We start from the raw sequence: 22,597 nt of genomic DNA, 5'->3' as shown, positions 1-22,597 counted from the left end.
TGCCTGTGCTTGATTTTTGCATGCTCTCGCCGTTGAGACTCGAAGTGCTCAGCGCCCCTCCCGGATGCACTTTCTCCACTTAGGGCGGTCTTGGGCCAGGGACTCCCAGGTGTCAGTGGGGGTGTCGCACTTTATCAGGGAGGCTTTGAGGGTGTCCTTGTAGCGTTTCCGCTGCCCATCTTTGGCTCGTTTGCCGTGAAGGAGCTCCGAGTAGAGCACTTGCTTTGGGAGTCTCGTGTCTAGCATGCGAACTATGTGGCCTGCCCAGCGGAGCTGATTGAGTGTGGTCAGTGCTTCACTGCTGGGGATGTTAGCCTGGACGAGGACGCTGATGTTGGTGTACCCAGGGGATTTGTAGGATCAAGCGGAGACATCGTTGGTGATATTTCTCCAGCAACTTGAGGTGTCTGCTGTACATGGTCCATGTCTCTACCTCATTACCTCTGGTCATTACCTCATTGCTGTTTGTGGAACCTTGTTGATAAATCCCCTGGACTTGATGGCTTGCAGCCTTGGGTCTTAAGAGAAGTAGCAGCAGAGATTGTGGATGCATTGGTTGTAATTTACCAAAATTCCCTGGATTCTGGGGAGGTCCCAGCAGATTGGAAAACTGCAAATGTAAGGCCCCTATTTAAAAAAGGAGGCAAACAAAAAGCAGGAAACTATAGACCAGTTAGCCTAACATCTGTAGTTGGGAAAATGTTGGAGGCCATTATTAAAGAAACAGTAGCAGGACTTTTGGAAAACAAAATTCGATCAGGGAGTCAGCATGGATTTATGAAGGGGAAGTCATGTTTGACAAATTTGCTGGAATTCCTTGAGGATGTAATGAACAGGATGGATAAAGGGGAACCAGTGGATGTGGGTATTTGGACTTCCAGAAGGCATTCGACAAGGTGCCACATAAAAGGTTACTGCACAAGATAAAAGTTCACGGGATTGGGGGTAATATATTAGCATGGATAAAGGATTGCTTAATGAACAGAAAACAGAGAGTCAGGATAAATGGTTCATTCTTGGGTTGGCAATCAGTAACCAGTGGGGTGCCACAGGGATCAGTGCTGGGACCCCAACTATTTACAATCGATATTAACGACTTGGAAGAAGGGACCGAGTGTAATGTAGCCAAGTTTGCTGATGATACAAAGATGGGAGGAAAAGCAATGTGTGAGGAAGACACAAAAAATCTGCAAAAGGACATAAACAAGCTACGTGAGTGGGCAGATGGAATATAATGTTGGAAAGTGTGAGGTCATGCACTTTGGCAGAAAAATCAAAGAGCAAGTTATTATTTAAATGGAGAAAGATTGCAAAGTGCTGCAGTACAGTGGGACCTGGGGGTAATTGTGCATGAAACACAAAAGGTCAGTATGCGTGTACAGCAAATAATCAGGAAGGCAAATGGAATATCCTGGAATACTGCATGCAGTTTTGATTTCCATATTTAAAAAAGGATATACTTGCTTTGGAGGCAGTTCAGAGAAGGTTCACAAGGTTGATTCTGGAGATGAAGGAGTTGACTTATGAGGAAAGATTGAGTAGGTTGGACCTCTACTCATTGGAATTCAGAAGAATAAAAGGTGATCTTATCAAAACGTATAAGATTATGAGGTGGCTTGACAAGGTGGATACAGAGAGGATGTTTCCACTGATAGGGGAGACTAGAACTAGAGGGCATAATCTTAGAATAAGGGGCCACCCATTCAAAACTGAGATGAGGAGAAACTTCTTCTCTCAGCTGGTTGTGGATATGTGGAATTCGTTGCCTCAGAGAGCTGTGGAAGCTGGGACATTGAATAAATTTAAGACAGAAATAGACAGTTTCTTGAACGATAAGGGGATAAGGGGTTATGGAGAGCGGGCGGGGAAGTGGACCTGAATCCATGATTGGATCAGCCATGATTGTATTAAATGGTGGAGCAGGCTCAAGGGGCCGTATGGTCTACTCCTGCTTCTATTTCTTATGTTCTTAAACCTGAAGAATGTGCTTGTTCCCATCAAGCCAAAGAATACTTCTGGAGATTCTGAGGGCTTTGAACAGCACCACAGTCCTGAGCCCCTGTAAATTGCTGAAAGTTATCATTTTGGAACATGAGATCAGTTCATTGCCAAAAGTATCAGTGAGTACAGTGTAGCATTAAAGAAGCTACTCACTGTAATTTCGGAAACTTACAGGACCGAGCATTGCATGACCGCTTTGCTTGTGGGATGAAAAATGAAGCGATCAGAAGAAAGTTGTTGACAACTCCTAACTTGACTTTTAATTTAGCTTGTCAGACAGCAATGTCAATGAATATGGCCGATCAATACTCCCGAGAATTTTTTACCATTTCCCGTCATTAGACAACCAAGATGAATCGCCTGCAGTTGGGCCACAAGGCCTCAGCAACTGTCCATGGTAACACTACATTGAAGTCATGCTATCAGTGTCTGGGACAACACATTGCTCAAAGTTGTCTATATATGAAGGCAGAGTGTTTCTTCTGCGTGAAAACTGGGTATCTTGCGAAAGCATGCCGAATGAAGAGTAAACCAGTTTTCAAGGTTATAAGTAGAAATCCCCAGAGACTACATAGCATGAAAGAAAAGCAACAGGATGAGGAGTTTTTGGAGATACACATCATCAGGAGCACAAAGGTATCTCACAGCGATTCGCAAAGTATCATCATCCATGTAGATGTTGCAGGAACCAGGATACCCATGGAAATTGACACTGGTGCATCCGTGAGCATAGTACTGGAATTGCTACATCTCGACAAAATGCGTGATTTCCCATCGGAGAAATCAAGGTAGGGCTGCGAGGCTACTCAGGAGGGAACATTACTGTGGTAGGTCGTATCACTGTACCAGTGAAATACAAGGATCAATTTCAGAGCTTTCCTCTCTTAATGGTGGCAGGAGACAAGCCTGTCTCACTAGGAAGAAATTGGTTGGGATCACTGAAGCTGGATTGAAACGAAATTTGCATCGAAGGATGATGTCATTAAGAAGTATCCAAAGGTGTTCTGCAAAACAGGCAGTCCGATCCAAAGCTTCAAGGCGAGTGTCAGGGTACAGAAGGATGCTATACCAGTTTACTGCAAGCCATATCCTGTACCATATGCACGCAAGGAGAAAGTTGAGCAAGAACTCAAAAGACTAGAGACTGACAACATTATCTCTAAGATAGATCTATGTAATTGAGCTACACCCATTGTTGTTTCCCAAGTCTGATGGTAAAGTAAGGTTGTGTGGTGATTATAAAGTTACCGTAAACCAGGTTCTAAAGGGTAATCTACCCAATACATTGCCAAATGTAGAAGATTTGTTCACAATGCTGACAAGTAGCCAGATCTTCTCAAAGTTGGATCTTACAAATGCTTACATACAACTGGAACTAGATGAGGAGTCCAAATTATGCTTGACTATAAATACTCATCGAGGCCTATATCAATTTAATAAGCTACCAATTGGAGTGTCTTCCGCCCCTGCCATATTCCAAAGGGTGATGAACCAGATTTTGCAAGGTATTGAAGGGGTAGTATGTTATTTAGATGACATACTCATTTCAGCACCAAACAGGCAAATCCATAATAACATATTGAATGAAGTCCTCAAACGGCTAGAGAAGCACAGAGAACGAGTGTCTGCTCACAAGTGTGAGTTATTTCAAAACTCAGTGGAGTAGTTAGGGCACAGAGTAGACAAAGATGGTTTACATCCAACCAAGGGAAAGCTGGATGCAATTAGAAATACACCCATTCCCAAGAATGTCACTGAACTTTGATCATTTTGGGTCTTTTGAACTATTATGGGAAGTTCCTACCAAATGTGGCTACAGTATTGCATCCACTGAATGAGCTGTTGGAAAAACAAGTACATTGGAAGTGGTCAGAAGAATGCGACACAGCATTCAAGGAGTGTAAAAGCCAATTGGTCGAGAGTACCATGTTAGTTCACTATGATGTATCTAAAGGGAATCATGATAGAGGTAGAGTAAGAGAGAGAAGTATGAAATGAAACCAGAAGATGAGAGTGAAGAACCATCACCATAAATGGGTAAAGTGGTTACTTGGAAGAGTGTTGAAGATATGTGGTCCTCGCACATATTTGGTCAAGATGTTTATCTTGGATAGGTTAGGTTTGTTTACATTGATTATATTTTATCTACAGATGTGAAAGGAGTTGAAAGTTGGAATAATTCGATTATTTCTGACTCATCAGATAGTCTAGTTACAAGTAGAGTATCAGTCGCAAATCCTACATCAGATGTACTAGAAACAAGTCCAAAAGGAAGTCAGAATTCAAGTCTGAGTCCAAGTCAGGCAGACAAACAGTCTGAAGTTGTAGGGAGTTCAAATGTAGATAGATCTAGGGTATTCCTTGAAGGCCTAGAATGAGTCTGAGTTCGACACCATGTTTGGAAGGTTCTGTTCGAGAGCAAAGGTATCCTCTTCGAAGCAGAAAACCCGTGGTTAAGTTTAATTTATAAATATGGTGCAATAAATCCACATCTTTTGTTATGTATAACCATGTAAGTTATTATGATGATTGTCTATTCTAATTACTTCTTCATTAAGGAGGGAGAAGTGTAATATATAGTTCCACCTAATGGACAACTGCTCCGCCCAGTGGCCTAGTGTGGTAATGCAGCCATTGCTGTTTACAACAAGAACAAGAGTAATGGTGCCACCTTGGAGTCTGTGATGTCGTAAAGAATATGTCACAGTATGGCCAATCTCTTGCTAGTCACTCAGCGTAAAGGTCAACAGGGGTCATTTTGGAAATAAAAATCAAGGCAGAAGTAAAACAGGCTGCCGATTCGTGATCGCCCATCTTACGTTATTGGACAATGTCAAAATTACCCCTAACTTGTGAGTTCTCAACCAACGTTCCCCTTATGTTGTGAGGCCATGCAGCGCTCTGCAGCTCCCGCGCAACCGGCTGACCGGCGTGGAACAGGAAAAACCGCGTATGCGCGATATTTTGAATGGGCCGCGCACCCAAAAAAGGATGAAAGTGAGCATTGTTCTCAACTGGACCTTCAAATACTAGGCAGAAGTTGCTATTTGGTTATTCAAGGTGAGTTGTTCACTCAACTGAGTCCATTTTGATTGAATACATTTTTAGAAACTTTCCGCATTAATCATTACCTCCTGCATTTTTGGGACAGTTCAATTTTCTACAGGTCACCATTATATAACATACTGTCAATATCTCAATGCTGTGTCACCCTGCTTCCTATCTGCCATATCGCTGTGGATTGCATCCTTCCTGTAAGGAACAATGGCATCATAATGGTCGACGTTATTTCAGCCCAACTTTCATTTGTAGTCTTCATTGTTTGTAATGCGACCATAACATTCATGCGTGATATATATTTTTTTATTCATTCTGGGATGTGGGAGGTATTGCCCATCCCTAATTGCCCTTGAGAAGGCGGTGGTGAGCCTCCTTCTTGAACCACTGCAGTCCGTGTGGTGAAGATATTCCCACACTGCTGTTAGGGAGGGAGTTCCAGGATTTTGACCCAGCGACGATGAAGTAAAGCAAATAAATTTCCAAGTCAGGATGGTGTGTGACCTGGAGGGGAACGTGGAGGTGGTGGTGCTCCCATGTGCCTGCTGCCCTTGTCCTTTTAGGTGGTAGAGGTCGCTGGTTTGGGAGGTGTTGCCGAAGAAGCCTTGGCGAGTTGCTGCGGTGCATCTTATACATGGTACACACTGCAGCCACAGTGCGCCGGTGTAGAAACTTTTAGGGTTCCTTTTAAGGTTCCATAACCAGACATACCAATTACACAGTAGTCAGTACGGTTTGTGTAATGGATTACATTTATTAAGCTTACAGCAATAGTATGTAACAAAAAGCAACAGTTGACGAAAGCTCACAGGCCCTGGTCCTTGGAGCTCCCATGCACAGGTCAATGTTGTCCTAAATATGTACCTTGCTACTCCAGCCATCTCTGTGCTAAGGCATTCTTTCAGTATCGATGTTTTGATCAATTTCTTAACAAAAGTTCATTTCGCCAGTGTCCATATCTGGTCTTCAACAAAATCACCATTGGCTCTAATGGTTAAAATACCATTGTCACTCAAAACCAGAGCTAGCATGTGGCCACTCCTATCTCCAGTAATTTTCCATCAATGCCTGCTTGTCCATGTTATCTTGTTTAGAAATGCCTTCATCTCCTTGGCACTTGTCTTATTTATGCTCCTGTGTTCTAACTGTTAGGTTTGATTAGACTGACTGCAATTTATACTTTGTTATTGTAATAATGTGACCTTGGCTCGCAACTCGTGTTGGTTTGTTATTTGAAACTAGTCAGAACTGAGTTCTGCGTATATTCAAGAATCATGGATAAGATGAATTTGGTCAATGACTACAAATGGAATATATATTTATGAATCTCTAATACTAGTCTTTTGTACACTGGTGGTGGAGGGAGTGAATGTTGAAGGTGGTGGATGGGGTGCCAATCAAGCGGGCTGCTTTGTCCTGGATGGTGTCGAGCTTCTTGAGTGTTGTTGGAGCTGCACTCATCCAGGCAAGTGGAGAGTATTTCATCACACTCCTAACTTGTGCCTTGTAGATGGTGGAAAGGCTTTGGAAAATCAGGAGGTGAGACACATATTTTACATATACATGCTCTTTTGTGTGTTGCACCTCAGTTGTCCATCACATTCTGGATGGCATGCATTGTCCAAAGCAAAATTTCTGCATTTCGTTATAAATATATATAGGGACAAAGGCAGTCAAGTGCAATATACAGAAATACACAGGACACACCAGAGCCAGTGTCTACAGACCCCCAACTAACAGAAACCCATGGTTCGAATATCCAACCTGATCATGTTAAACTTGAATGAACTTACCCAATGTATACTTATCAGAATAATACATTGTATTTCACATGATATAATTTAGGTATCCTTATAAAACAGTGCATCCTCTGTCTTGCTGTGAAGGGTGCGATGGAAGATTGGTTGTAATACTAATAAAAAACTGGTTCATAAAATAATTAAAACAACACAGAATACACTCTCCCTCCATCACACTTATTTCTTATCCACTAATCTACAAGTGACAGACTCAAATTTCTGTATTGTACTTCAGAAAAAAGTAAAACGAATCGATGGTAGTCACTTGATACAGAAACAGGAGTAGTTTCTGTAATCATACTCAGCAAAGATAAGAAGTAATCATTTGACATGAGCCAGGATTTCTGTAACTTGAGTTTTAAAATGGTCATCCTTATTTTCAAATCCCCTCCTGGGCCTCACCCCTCCCTATCTCTGTGACCTCCTCCAGCCCCACAACCCCCCGAGATGTCTATGCTCCTCTAACTCTGGCCTCTTGAGCATCCCCGATTTTAATCACTCCACCATTGGTGGCCGTGCATTCAGCTGCCTAGGCCCTAAGCTGTGGAATTCCCTCCCTTAACCTCTCGACCTCTCTCTCCTCCTTTTAATACGCACCTTAAAACCTATTTCTTTGACCAAGCTTCTGGTCAACTGCCCTAATATCACCTTTTGTGGCTTGGTGTCAAATTTTAATTTATAACTCTCCTGTGAAGCACCTTGGGACATTTTACTATGTTAAAAGCAGTATATAAATGCAGTTGTTGTTATATTAACAAGCACAATTCTCAAAAAAGACAAAAGTCAGTGTATGAGCTATAATCAGAGGATCAAATAAATTTTGACTTAGTCAGCATTTACTAAACACTAGGGCCGAGAAATTGGGGTCGTTTCCACCTCCAGCTAGTGTCCCTGGAGGTTTTTCGCCTGGGCATGGTAACTCTAATGGCTCTCACTTAACTCAATGAGAATTTAGTGGTGGCGGTAGCCCATAGCACCCCGCTTGGCTGTGTCAGAGATGATGATGTCATCACTGTGCGCAGCGCCCCGTTATCGCCCGAACGCTAACTTGGGTATCGCCCCCTGAAGCTGTGCTGGGCGATGCCAGCGACAGCTTCAGGGGTCGTAAACCGGGCGGCCGGCCGCTCACGGGGTGACACTGATAAGGGAGCTGGCGGTCATTTCAAAAGAAATTCTGGTGGCTTTCTTCTACGTCCCATTGCCGCTTTGAACGCGGGGTCCATGCCGCGATCGGGCAGCTCGGCACTCTGATTGAGTGCTGGGCTGTTGGCATGGCAACCCCACTCCCTGGTAGTCCAGGGAGGCCCGTGTCTTCACTGCAGAGTTTGCAGCGTGGGCCCTTGCCTTATATGAAGGGAACCCTCCTACGCGGCAGCGCTATGCGGCTCCAGTGCGTGACACTGCATCCCGGTCCCGACCTGTCCGCCCCACGACAGCCCCAGAAAGGAAGTGGAGTGGGTTATTTTGCAGTTCACTTACTTTCAGGGGGGGCGGTAACCCGAATGTTTCGAGCAGGGTGGGACTCCCGCGCCTGGCACAAAATGTCCCGTCTCCCGGATGTTACCAGAATTTCACCGCCTACGTCTTGCGGCACTAAACCCGGTGGATCTTTGTGTGTGAGGACAGAATGTGGGACTTGGAGATGTTTACACTAATTGCATGCCATCTTTAAGTTCCATCCTAAATTCTGTTGGAAGTGATGTAGGGTGTACAATGTGTTCAACTTAGCTATGCTGCAGAATGCAAATGATGGCTTTAGGCAGGGTGACATCACCGGCTAGATTCTCCTCCCAGTATTGGCATTCGTGATGCTGGACTTCGGCCCAACCCTCTGACACTGCCTCGGTTGGGGCTCATCATCCATGCATGAGGGGGGCTCCCTGCGAGAGTCCTGACACCAGGAGGGAGCCCTCTAGTAGCTAGCTGAAAAATGATGGCATTTCTGCAGCAAGATCGTCACTGCGCCAGAAGAGGCAGCGGGCAATTAAAGGGGCAGAAGATCTCAAAGATCAGGGAATCGGCAGCCTTGTAAAAGAAAGACTTGCATTTATATAGCGCCTTTCACATAGAAACATAGGAACATAGAAAATAGGTGCAGGAGTAGGCCATTCGGCCCTTCGAACCTGCACCACCATTCAATAAGATCATGGCTGATCATTCCTTCAGTACCCCTTTCCTGCTTTCTCTCCATACCCCTTGATCCCCTTAGCCACAAGGGCTGTATCTAACTCCCTCTTGAATATATCCTATGAACTGGCATCAACAACTCTCTGCAGCAGGGAATTCCACAGGTTAACAACTCTCTGAGTGAAGAAGTTACTCCTCATCTCAGTCCTAAATGGCCTACCCCTTATCCTAAGGCTGTGTCCCCTGGCTCTGGACTTCCCCAACATCGGGAACAATCTACCCGCATCTAATCTGTCCAGTCCCGTCAGAACCTTGTATGTTTCTATGAGACCCCCTCTCATCCTTCTAAACTCCAATGTATAAAGGCCCAGTTGATCCAGTCTCTCCTCATATGTCAGTCCAGCCATCCCGGGAATCAGTCTGGTGAACCTTCGCTCCACTCCCTCAATAGCAAGAACATCCTTCCTCAGATTAGGAGACCAAAACTGAACACAATATTCCAGGTGAGTCCTCACCAAGGCCCTGTACAACTGAACAAAGACCTCCCTGCTCCTATACTCAAATCCCCTAGCTATGAAGGCCAACATACCATTTGCCTTCTTTACCACCTGCTGTACCTGTATGCCAACTTTGAAAGACTGATGAACCATGACACCCAGGTCTCGTTGCACCTCCCCTTTTCCTAATTTGCCACCATTCACATAATATTCTGTCTTCGCGTTTTTGCCCCCAAAGTGGATAACCTCACATTTATCCACATTATACTGCATCTGCCATGCATTTGCCCACTCACATAACCTGTTCAAGTCACCCTGCAGCCTCTTAGTGTCCCCCTCACAGCTCACATCGCCACCCAGTTTAGTGTCATCTGCAAACTTGCAGCTATTACACTCAATTCCTTCATCCAAATCATTGATGTATATTGTAAATAGCTGGGGTCCCAGCACTGAACCCTGCGGCACTCCACTAGTCACTGACTGCCATTCTGAAAAGGACCCGTTTATCCCAACTCTCTGCTTTCTGTCTGCCAACCAGTTCTCTATCGATGTCAGTATATTACCCCCAATACCATGTGCTTTGATTTTACACACCAATCTCTTGTGTGGGACCTTGTCAAAAGCCTTTTGAAAGTCCAAATAAACCACATCCACTGGTTCTCCCTTGTCCACCCTACTAATTACATCCTCAAGAAATTCCAGAAGATTTGTCAAGCATGATTTCGCCTTCATAAATCCATTCTGACTTGAACCGATCCTGTCATTGCTTTCCAAATGCGTTGCTATTTCATCCTTAATAATTGATTCCAATGTTTTCCCCACCACCGATGTCAGGCTAACCAGTCTATAATTCCCTGTTTTCTCTCTCCCTCCCTTTTTAAAAAGTGGCGTTACATTAGCTACCCTCCAGTCCATAGGAACTGATCCAGAGTCGATAGACTATTGGAAAATGATCACCAATGTATCCACTATTTCTAGATCCACGTCCTTAAGTACTCTGGGATGCAGACTATCAGGCCCCGGGGATTTATAAGCCTTCAATCCCATCAATTACCCTAACATAATTTCCCGCCAAATAAGGATAGCCTTCAGTTCCTCCTTCTCACTAGACCCTCGGTCCCCTAGTACTTCTGGAAGGTTATTTGTGTCTTCCTTCGTGAAGACAGAACCAAAGTATTTGTTCAATTGGTCTGCCATTTGTTTGTTCCCCATTATAAATTCACCTGAATCCGACTGCAAGGGACCTACGTTTGTCTTTACTAATCTTTTTCTCTGCAAAAGCTTCTATGGTTATGTGAAGTCAGTTTTTATGTTCCCGGCAAGCTTCTTCTAAAACTCTATTTTCCCCCTCTTAATTAAACCCTTTGTCCTCCTCTGCTGAATTCTAAATTTCTCCCAGTCCTCAGGTTTGCTGCTTTTTCTGGCAAATTTATATGCCTCTTCCTTGGATTTAACACTATCCTTAATTTCCCTTGTTAGCCACAGTTGAGCCACCTTCCACATTTTATTTTTACTCTTGACAGGGATGTATAATTGCTGAAGTTCATCCATGTGATCTTTAAATGTTTGCCATTGCCTATCCACTGTCAACCATAAGTATCATTTGCCAGTCTAATCTAGCCAATTCATGCCTCAAACCATCGAAGTTACCTTTCCTTAAGTTCAGGACCCTAGGTTCTGAATTAACTGTGTCACTCTCCATGCTAATAAAGAATTCTACCATATTGTGGTCACTCTTCCCCAAGGGGCCTCGCACAACAAGATTGCTAATTAGTCCCTCTCATTCCACATCACCCATTCTAGAATGACCAACTCCCTGGTTGGTTCCTCGATATATTGGTCTAGAAAACCATCTCTAATACACTCCAGGAAATCCTCCTCCACCACATTGTGACCAGTTTGGTTAGCCCAATCAATATGTAGATTAAAGTCACCCATGATAACTGCTGTAACTTTATTGCATGCATCCCTAATTTCTTTTTTGATGCTATCCCCAACCTTACTACTACTGTTTGGTGGTCTGTACACAACTCCCACTAACATTTTCTGCCCCTTGATATTCCGCAGCTCCACCCATACCGATTCCACATCAATCAAGCTAATGTCCTTTCTTCCTATTGCATTAATTTCCTCTTTAACCAGCAACGCCACCCCGCCTCCTTTTCCTTTCTGTCTATCCTTCCTAAATGTTGAATACCCCTGGATGTTGAGTTTCCAACCTTGGTCAACCTGGAGCCATGTCTCCGTGATGCCATTTACATCATACCCGTAAACTGCTATCTGTGCAGTTAATTCGTCCACCTTATTCTGAATACTCCTCGCATTGAGGCACAGAGCCTTCAGGCTTGTCTTTCTAACACACTTTGCCCCTTTAGAATTTTGCTGTAATGTGGCCCTTTTTGCTTTTTGCTTTAGGTATCTCTGCTCTCCACTTTTACTTTTCTTCTTTCTATCTTTTGCTTCTGCCCCCATTCTACTTCCCTCTTTCTCCCTGCATAAATTCCCATCCCCCTGCCATATTAGTTTAACTCCTCCCCAACAGCACTAGCAAACACTCCCCCTAGGACATTGGTTCTAGTCCTGCCCAAGTGCAGACCATTTGGTTTGTACTGGTCCCACCTCTCCCAGAACCGGTTCCAATGCCCCAGGAATTTGAATCCCTCCCGACTGCACCACTGCTCAAGCCACGTATTCAGCTGAGCTATCCTGCGATTCCTACTCTGACTAGCACGTGGCACTGATAGCAAACCTGAGATTACTACTTTTGAGGTCCTACTTTTTAATTTAGCTCCTAGCTCCCTAAATTCGTCTTGTAGGAACTCATCCAGTTTTTTACCTATATCGTTGCTACCTATATGCACCATGACAACTGGCTGTTCACCCTCCTTTTTCAGAATGCCCTGCACCCGCTCCAAGACATCTTTGACCCTTGCACCAGAGAGCCAACATAGCATCGTGGAGTCTCGGTTACGGCTGCTGAAACGTCTATCTATTCCCCTTACAATTGAATCCCCTATCACTATAGCTCTCCCACTCTTTTTCCTGCCCTCCTGTGCAGCAGAGCCACCCACGGTGCCATGAACTTGGCTGCTGCTGCCCTCCCCTGGTGAGTCATCCCCCCCAACAGTACCCAAAGCGGTGTATCTGTTTTGCAGCGGGATGACTGCAGGGGACCCCTGCACTACCTTCCTTGCACTGCTCTTCCTGTTGGTCACCATTCCCGATCTGGCTGTGTAACCTTTACCTGCGATAAGACCAACTCACTAAACGTGCTATTCATGTCATTCTCAGCATCGTGCATTCTCCCGAGTGAATCCACCCGCAGCTCCAGTGCCGCAATGCGGTCTGTCAGGATCTGCAGCCGGATACACTTCCCACACACGTAGTCGTTCGGGACACTGGGAGTGTCCCTGACTTTCCACATAGTACAGGACGAGCATAACATGTGTTCGAGCTCTCCTGCCATGTTTTAACCCCTAGATCAACTTAATTTTGCAACAACAATGCTCAAAGGTTACTTACTGATAAAGAAAAGAAAAAGAAAAGCTACTTACCACTTACCCCCTTGGCTGTGACATCACCTTTCGATTTCTTGCTCCTTCTTTTTTGCCTTCTCACCCTGCTGTAGCTGGGCCTATAAAGGCCTCTCCTCTGATCTCCCGACGACACTGCTCCCCACTGGCCTCAGCGACCACGAACTCCTGCTGGGCCTTTAAAGGTCTCTCCTCCGACCTCCCGATGACGCTGCTCCCCGCTGGCCTCAGCGCCCACGACCACTGGATGTCTCAAAGCGCTTTACAGCCAATGAAGTACTTTTTTGGAGTGCAGTCACTGTTGTAGCGTAGGAAATGCAGGAGCCAAATTGCACACAGCAAGCTCCTGCAAACAGAAATGTGATAATGATCAGACAATCTGTTTTAGTCATATTGATTGAGGGATAAATATTGGCTAGGATACCGGGAATAACTCACTTGATCTTTTTTGAAAAAGTGCCATGGGATCTTTTATGTTCACTTCAGAGGTTAAACAGGGCCTTGGTTTAACATCTCATCTGAAACAGTGCAGCACTTCCTCAGCACTGCATGGGAATGTCAGCCCAGACTCTTCTGCTCAAATCTCGGTAGTGGAACTTGAGCACACAAGCTCTTGACTCAGAGGCAAGGGTGCTACCAACTTAGCCACAGCTGACACCAAGGTCTTGTAGAGTCTTGGCAGAGACAGGAAGTTACTAGGGGCCAGGTCGGAGGGAGAGGAGGCCGCTGCAAGTCTTTCACCCTCAACTGGGGAACCTTGGGGCTTTTACCACCATTTTCTAGGGCCTAGCTCCGTCTTTCCTCTGGTGGTTCTGGGAAGCAGTGGTAACAGGGGCGAACATGAGGTGAATCTTCCACGGAGGGCTGCCACGGGGCCCCATGTCCTCAGACCATTTGCATGTGATGGATGGGGAAGGGCCGGTCAGGGGTGGTCCTGGCAAGGGGAAGGAAATCCAGGTTGGGTCAGTGAGGAGGTAATAGGCCTCACCACCTGACTGTACCTCATTCTTCACCACGACCCCACCCTATTTCACCCATAAATCCTAAATTCTGTCATTTCAACCCGAGGATCTAGAAACATAGAAACATAGAAACATAGAAAATAGGTGCAGGAGTAGGCCATTCGGCCCTTCTAGCCTGCACCGCCATTCAATGAGTTCATGGCTGAACATGCAACTTCAGTACCCCATTCCTGCTTTCTCGCCATACCCCTTGATCCCCTAGTAGTAAGCACTTCATCTCACTCCTTTTTGAATATATTTAGTGAATTGGCCTCAACAACTTTCTGTGGCAGAGAATTCCACAGGTTCACCACTCTCTGGGTGAAGAAGTTTCTCCTCATCTCGGTCCTAAATGGCTTACCCCTTATCCTTAGACTGTGACCCCTGGTTCTGGACTTCCCCAACAGTGGGAACATTCTTCCTGCATCTAACCTGTCTGAACCCATCAGAATTTTAAACGTTTCTATGAGGTCCCCTCTCATTCTTCTGAACTCCAGTGAATACAAGCCCAGTTCATCCAGTCTTTCTTGATAGGTCAGTCCTGCCATCTCGGGAATCAGTCTGGTGAACCTTCGCTGCACTCCCTTAATAGCAAGAATGTCCTTCCTCAAGTTAGGAGACCAAAACTGTACACAATACTCCAGGTGTGGCCTACCAAGGCCCTGTACAACTGTAGCAACACCTCCCTGCCCCTGTACTCAAATCCTCTCGCTATGAAGGCCAACATGCCATTTGCTTTCTTAACCGCCTGCTGTACCTGCATGCCAACCTTCAATAACTGATGTACCATGATATCCAGGTCTCGTTGCACCTCCCCTTTTCCTAATCTGTCACCATTCAGATAATAGTCTGTCTCTCTGTTTTTACCACCAAAGTGGATAACCTCACATTTATCCACTTTTCCTGCCAAAGTGGATAACACTTCTCCACATTTTGGTCCATGTTCTTGCCCACTCACTTACCCTGTATATATTCCCTTGAAGCTTCTTTGCATCCTCCTCACAACTTACATTCCTTCCTAGCTTTGTATCATCAGCAAACTTGGATATATTACACTCGGTCGCCTCATCCAAATCATTGATATAGATTGTGAATAACTGGGCCCAAGCACAGATCTTTGTGGTGGACCAGTAGTTACAGCCTGCCAATCTGAAGGTGACCTGTTTATTCCTTTTCTGTTTTCTGTCCGTTAAGCAATCCTCAATCAATGCTAGTAGTAAAATGCCCCAAGGCACTTCACAGGAGCGTTATCAAACAAAAATTGAGCCACATTAAGGGATATTAGTACAAAAACAAAATACTGCAGGTGCTGGAATCTGAAATAAAAACAGAAAATGCTGGAAATCTCAGCAGGTCAGGCAGCATCTGTGGAGAGAAAAGCAGAGTTAACGTTTCAAGATCGACGACCCTTCATCAGAAGAGATATTAGGACAAGTGACCAAAAGCTTGGTCAAAAAGATAGGTTGTAAACATAAGAAATAGGAGCAGGAGTAACATAGAAAATAGGTGCAGGAGTAGGCCATTCAGCCCTTCGAGCCTGCACCACCATTCAATATGATCATGACTGATCATGCAACTTCAGTACCCCATTCCTGCTTTCTCTCCATACCCCTTGATCCCTTTAGCCGTAAGGGCCACATCTAACTCCCTTTTGAATATATCTAATGAACTGGCAGGCCAGTCAATCCCTCGAGCCTGCTCCACCATTCTGATCTTGGGCTCAGCTCCACTACTCGGCCCGTTCCCCATAACCCCTCACTCCCTTATCTTTCAAACATCTGTCTATCGCCGCCTTAAATATATTCAATGACCCAGCCTCCACAGCTCTATAGGGCAGAGAATTCCATAGATTTACAATGCTCTGAGAGACTGAAATCCCTCATCCCTGGTAAATTTTCTCTGTATTCTCTCCAAGTCCTTGACATCCTTCCTAAAGTGTGGTGCCAAGAATTGGATACAGTACTCCAGTGATTTATAAAGGTTTAGCATAACTTCTTTATTCAATGCCCTTATTTACAAAGCCAAGTATCCCATACGCTTTCTTAACTGCCTTATCAAATTGCCCTGCCACTTTCAAGGAATATGAATATTTATCCCAGGTCCACCTGCTCTTGCAACCCCCTCAAAATAATACCATTTAGATTATACTGCCTCTCTATGTTGTTCCTCCCAAAGTGCATCACATCCATATGGCATCTGCCAATTTTAGAAGCCTGTCTATGTCCTCCTGACGTCTGTTACTTTTCTGCTCATTATTTACTATCTTGTCAAGTTTAGTATCATCAGCAAACTTCGAAATTGTACTCCCTATATTTAAGCCCAGGTCATTTATATAATACAAGAGAAGCAATGGTCCTAATATTGGCTTCTGGGGAACCCACTGCATACTTCTCCTCGGTCAGAAAAACAGCCGTTCACCGAGAATGTTAATTCCTCTTTTAGACTATCTATCACCATGAGCTAACCTTTCTGGGCTGGTCAGTGGAAGTGATTCAACAACAAAAATAACTTGTATTTATATAGCACCTTTAACATAGTGAAACATCCCAAGGCGCTTCACAGGAATATTATGAGGCAAAAAAATTGACTCCGAGCTGCGTAAGTAGAAATTAGCACAGGTGACCAAAAGCTTGGTCAAAGAGATAGGTTTTAAGGAGCAGCTTGAAGGAGTAAAGAACATAAGAACATAAGAAATAGGAGCAGGAATAGGCCATTTGGCCCCTTGAGCCTGCTCCACCATGCAATAAGATCGTGGCTGATCTGATCATGGACTCAGCTCCACTTCCCTGCCCGCTCCTCATAATCCTTTACTCCCTCGACCAACTTCCCATCCCCGAGTGCAGAGTAGATTTCTATCCCTTTTAAAGACATCTAGGTGAGCTCATTTGGATTACAGAGCTACAGCACAGAAATAATTCACATTGCTCTATGTCACCTCACCTCATTCGTACCCACGAGCCAAAATTTTTTTTTTTTCTGAGAATTTCAATTCAATTCAATTTGAGAAAAACCTACAAATTAAAGAACTGAGCTGTTGCCGTGAAGCATATCTGCCTCTTCCTTCACTCGTATATCTGCCAGCCACATGAGAATAGCACAAGCTAATAAACATTCTCATACAAAGAAAAGTTAGGACCATTCGCCTTGGAACAGAGAAGGTTAAGAGTGAGCTAATAGAGGGTTTCAAGATGATGAGCGGTTTTGATAGAGTAAACAGAAAAAAAATATTCCCTTTGGGAAGGGGTGGTTTTCAGAGAGTCAGCTTTCCCTTCTGACCTGAAATGAGCGGTTCCGAATCGCTCCCACACCTTTGGTTCTCGACACTGGAATTATGAAGGAACTATGACGGACTTGGACAGACAATCGGTTTCAAGGTAGGAAGCAGGTTTATTGTGTTTAAAAAAGAAGTAAAAAGGCACACCTTTAATAACACACACAGAATAGTAATACCAATACACCCTGAGGGATACACCACATTGAATAAAGTGTCAAATTACAGCCTGTGGGGAAAAGAATACAGCTTAAACTCTAAATGGGGTAAAGTGGAGAATGCAGTTATATTTACACAAGTAATTCCAGCCTTCCCCCTCCCAATTCCCTGAACTAACTAAGTTATAGCTATGGGGGGTTCAGGGGCTATACTCACCAATCCCTTTTGACAGTTGCCGGTGAATCGTGGTTTCGGGGTTCGCTGCACTTGGCCTTCTAGGCGAACCGTACCCCGGACGGAGGAGAGGACTTCGGACTGCATAGTCTTCAGTTGGGGTGCGTCCATTGATGTGGTAAGTTGCGTTTTGGATGTATGGGGTAAGTACCCACTTTCTTTGGTTAGGAATAGTTTTAGTTAGTTCTTTTTGGTAATTTCTCACCCGTTGGTCGTTCAGAAGTAGATTGTAGAGTGGTTGTCAATTTGTTTGCTGACAACCTTCCGTTTCGGGGGCCTCGTGCTTGGTCAGTTCTTGATGAGTTTGAGTCATTTCCTTCACTATTCCATTTCTTCACTCCCCAGCTCCTGCTGCTTGTGTCCGAGTCTGTGTCCGAATCTGTGTATCTTTCCTTGTAAAACTGGGAATGGATATACCCCAAAAAAGGCTTCCTTATCTCCCACCGAATCTGGCCCAGCTCTTTGTTTCGATTGTGCAGCCCAGCTAACTGAAACTTGATTAAGTGGTTTTAATCTGGCGTTAGTAGGCTTTTTGAAGTTGATGAGCTCTCATCCATTGTTCTAGTCTGGCCTGAGCCAGATATTTCTATGCCTGTTGAAAAGGTGTTGGAATATGTATGTGACATTTGGGTCCTCTGGGTGGGGTGATACTGTTTCTTCCATGATCGATTGTTTAAATGCTAATGTTTTCTAGGGGCAAGTTTCAAGGGTAAACAGTTCCCAGACAATTTGATTAGCTCCAATGTCCAAACTGAGTGAAGTCCCACCCCTCTGTTCTGGCAGTCTGTTCCAAAATGCTCCTTTAGAGATCTTAAACTTGTAAAGCTCTTCCTCAGAGTTTTTCCTAGGATACCAAAATGTTCATCGAGTTCCAAATTAAATTCCCTTTCCTATGAGTCCGAACACTGGAGGGGGGGGGGGGTTCTCCATGAATGCAGCCCCTTTTATCCCCTGCAGGCGTCGTCTGCCCCTTTAAACTCATTTGTGTCCCGAAGTTTTTTTTTCTGTCCATTTTAAAAGTCCAGAAAGGGATTCTTCTCCTCTGCAGGGGAAAGGTACCAGGAATTTTTGCGAAATATTGGTAAATTCTACAGCAAGTGGGTCAATAAATTCTAAATCATTGGAAAAAGATCTAGAGGGGAGATTGCACAGGATTACATACGATATACGACACAGAAATAGGCCATTCGGCCCAACCAGTTCATGCCGGCGTTTATGCTCCACTCGAGCCTCCTCCTGTTTTTCCTTATCTAAATCTATCAGCGTAACCCTCTATTCCATTCTCCCTCATTTGCTTGTCCAGCCTCCCCAGAAATGCATCTATACTATTCGCTTCAACCACTACCTGTGGTAGCGAGTTCCACATTCTCACCACTCTCTGGGTAAAGAAGTTTCTTCTGAGAGTGGGTAGTTTGACTTGGGCCTTACCACCAAACCAAACCCCTTTAAACCAAACCAGCTCGCTCGCCTCACTTAATGCCTTGCATGGTGCTCATTGTCAGCTGCGGCTCAGTGGGTAGCACACTTTCCTCTGAGTCAGAAAGCTGTGGCTTCAAGTTGAGCACAAAAAATTTAGGCTGACATTCCACTGCAGTGCTGAGGGAGCTATTGGAGGTGCCGTCTTTTGGATGAGATGTTAAACCGAGGCCCTGTCTGCTCTGTAAAAGATCCCATGGCACTATTTTGAAGAAGAGCAGGGGAGTTATCCCTGGCGTCCAGCCAATATTTATCCCTCAATCAACATAACAAAAAAAAAAACAGATTATCTGCTCATTAGCACATTGCTGTTTGTGGGAGCTTGCTTGTGTGCAAATTGGCTGCCGCGTTTCCTACTTTACAACAGTGACTGCACTCCAAAAGTACGTCATTGGCTGTAAAGTACTTTGAGACGTCCGGTGGTTGCGAAAGGCGCTGTATAAACATTTCTTTCTTTTTGAATGCCCTATTGGATTTCTTGGTGACTATCTTATATTGATGGTCTCTGAGGAGAAATGTTTTTCACTCAGAGAGTTGTCGGGATATTGAACGCTCTCCCTGAAAAGGTGGTGGAAGCGGATTCCATGAATAATTTTAAAACAGAGTTCGATGGGTACTTGCGGATGAGGAACTTAGAGGGTCACAGACAAAAGGTGAGGATGTGGGACTAAGCACGACTGTTCTTCCAAACGACGGGCCGAATGGCCTCATTCTGTGCTGTAAGTTTCAATGAATTTCTAAGTCGTGTGTAGGTTTTGAATAATATCAAGTAGAAGCGAGTGATTTCAAGTCATCTAAATTGAGTGCTCTTCAACTGCTGACCTGCTGGGCACTCAACAGCCTTGCAATACACACCTGTTACTAACTCCTGATCATCCGTTACCCCTTCCCTGCCCATCTCGACTAGCTCGCCATCCTATGGTGCAAGTCTTTCTCATTCCGTCCTCCGTCACAGATATCTCCATGGCCCCGAATCTACTTCAGCCTTCCATTCTGACTCAACTCACCCAAAGGTTTTGAATTAATTATAACTATTTACAGTAAGAAACACTACATTCCTCTGCTGTGTTGCAGCAGTGATGATAATTGGAATTACAAAATTTGGCTCTCGCCTTTCTGAAAAATAAGTCCCTTTTTGCTAGCGAAATTGTTATGTATGTAATAACTCGATAGACTGAATACTGTAACCTAACACAGGTACAAACCTGACTCTCCTTTATTAGGGCCCAAAGTGATTACATTACATGATGGCTTGTCTTTTATACCTGGGCGCCACACACGTGCGTACAGCCCAATGACCTCTGACAGTGGCGCCACCTGGTGGCTAGTAACCCCAAGCATACACACATGACAGAAATATATTTGAAGGAAATACATTATGCGTTTCTTAAACTGTAAGTTTTGAAATAAAAATAATGCACGTACATATAAGATCCCAGAGGGACTCTTGGTTCCAAATTACTCAAGTTGGACACATATTAAGGGCAATGATTTAACTTTATTCAGCACCAGCAAGACTTAAAACATGACAGTATTCAAGCAGCAGTTTACAGAGTATAATTGAGACTTGAAACACCGCTTACACTCTGGGTAGAAACTGCAACCATAGTTAGGCTACACCCTGTGTCTCTTGTGTCTCATCTCTCCTCGTCTCCCAGGTGTCTCCTTCATTCGTGCTGTAATCTTCTACATCATCATCATCATAGGCAGTCCCTCGAAATCGAGGAAGTCTTGCTTCCACTCTAAAAGTGAGTTCTCAGGTGAATGTACAGACCGATACGGGAATCACAGTCTCTATCACAGGTGGGACAGACAGTCGTTGAAGGAACAGGTGAGTCTGGTTTGCCGCACGCTCCTTCCGCTGCCTGCACTTGATTTCTGTATGCTCTCGGTGATGAGACTCGAGGTGCTCAGCACCCTCCCGGATGCTCTTCCTCCACTTAGGGTGATCTTTGGCCAGGGACTCCCAGGTGTCAGTGGGGATGTTGCATTTTATCAAGGAGGCTTTGAGGGTTGTCCTTGAAACGATTCCTCTGCTCGCCTGGTGCTCGCTTGCCGTGTAGGAGTTCCAAGTAGAGCGCTTGCTTTGGGAGTCTTGTGTTGGGCATGCGAACAATGTGGCCCGCCCAACGGAGCAGGTCGAGTGTGGTCAGTGCTTCGATGCTGGGGATGTTGGCCTGATTGAGGACACTAACATTGGTGCGCCTGTCCTCCCAGGGGATTTGCAGGATCTTGCGGAGACAATGCCGGTGGTATTTCTCCGGCGATTTGAGGTGTCTACTGTATATGGTCCATGTCTCTGAGTCATACAGGAGGGCGGGTATCACTACAGTCCTCTAGACCATAAGCTTGGTGCCAGATTTGAGGGCATGGTCTTCGAATACTCTCTTCCTCAGGCGGTCGAAGGCTGTGCTGGTGCACTAGAGGCGGTGTTGGACCTCGTCGTCGATGTCTGCCCTTGCTGATAATAGGCTCCCGAGGTATGGAAAGTGGTCCACGTTTTCTACTTAAGAATATAGCAACATAAGAAATAGGAGCAGAAGTAGGTCAATGGGCCCCTCGAGCCTGCACCACCATTCAATAAGATCATGGCTGATCTGATCTTGGCCTCAACTCCCTGCCCACTCCCCATTACCCTTGACTCCCTTATCATTCAAAAATCTGTCTATCTCCACCTTAAATATATTCAAAGATCCAGCATCCACAGCTTTCTGGGGCAGATAATTTCATAGATTTACAACCCTCTGAGAGAAGAAATTCCTCCTCATCTCCGTTTTGAATGGGCAAACCCTTATTCTGAAACTATGTCCTCTAGTTCTAGATTTCCCCACGAGGGGAAACATCCTCTCTGCTTCTACCCTGTCAAGCCTCCTCAGAATCTTTTACGTTTCAAGTATTCTACTCCTGAAATCTTCGATAATCTGTTATGACTCTCTTCTTATATCCTTACTCACGTTCAAAACCCATGGAGTCCTCCTGAACCAATCACTGGCTGACACCCAAACTCAAAATCCAATCATAACGATCCCATAACATCCCGGCATGCGCAGGTTTTTAGTCTCATGATACTCTTACATCATCTCTTTTTGACCATCAAGGCTCCTATCTGGGGGTTGTTATGGCAATACAAAAGGAATATGTCTTCGTACGTTGAGATGTAGCCCTCTCTGTTGGCCTATTTTTTTATAATTCACTGCGTATGTTGTAACATTCCAGCACAATGGTAACTGCAGCTAACCTTGGTTCCCAGGAGAGCTACACTGTCTCATCCTTACTGTTGGCCAATGTCCAACCTTCACTCACCGCTTTACTATTCGACTATAGCAGTCCTCATTCTCACCCCAGGCTGTCTGGTTACAGCTTACTCACAGGTTTTAATTATCCTTATATGTTACCTGTCATATTTAATTCACATTACCATTGCATACAGTTGATGATTACA

The 22,597-nt window shown here is 44.7% G+C and overlaps 1 protein-coding gene across 7 annotated transcripts in view; it reads left to right on the top strand.

The window, feature by feature from the left end:
• The window catches only part of LOC139275270 (interleukin-5 receptor subunit alpha-like), an 85,380-nt gene that overhangs the window by 22,943 nt on the left and 39,840 nt on the right, over nt 1–22,597 (top strand). Inside the window, exons 1-2 of one of the 7 annotated variants that reach the window (XM_070892504.1) lie at nt 19,575–19,808; nt 20,814–20,903. The exons of 2 other annotated variants lie outside the window; for them this stretch is intronic. The gene's annotated coding sequence lies outside the window, so the exon portion shown is untranslated. Of the gene's footprint in view, nt 1–19,574; nt 19,809–19,855; nt 19,875–20,813; nt 20,987–22,597 lie in introns of those variants that run through there. 4 more of the 7 variants (XM_070892503.1, XM_070892501.1, XM_070892502.1 and 1 more) reach the window with 4 other exon arrangements.

The sequence above is a fragment of the Pristiophorus japonicus genome, chromosome 10, assembly GCF_044704955.1.
Source record: "Pristiophorus japonicus isolate sPriJap1 chromosome 10, sPriJap1.hap1, whole genome shotgun sequence".
Classification (NCBI taxonomy): Eukaryota; Metazoa; Chordata; class Chondrichthyes; family Pristiophoridae; genus Pristiophorus; species Pristiophorus japonicus.
The sequence above is the reverse complement of the archived record's forward strand: the minus strand, read 5'-3'. Positions and strand labels throughout refer to the sequence as shown.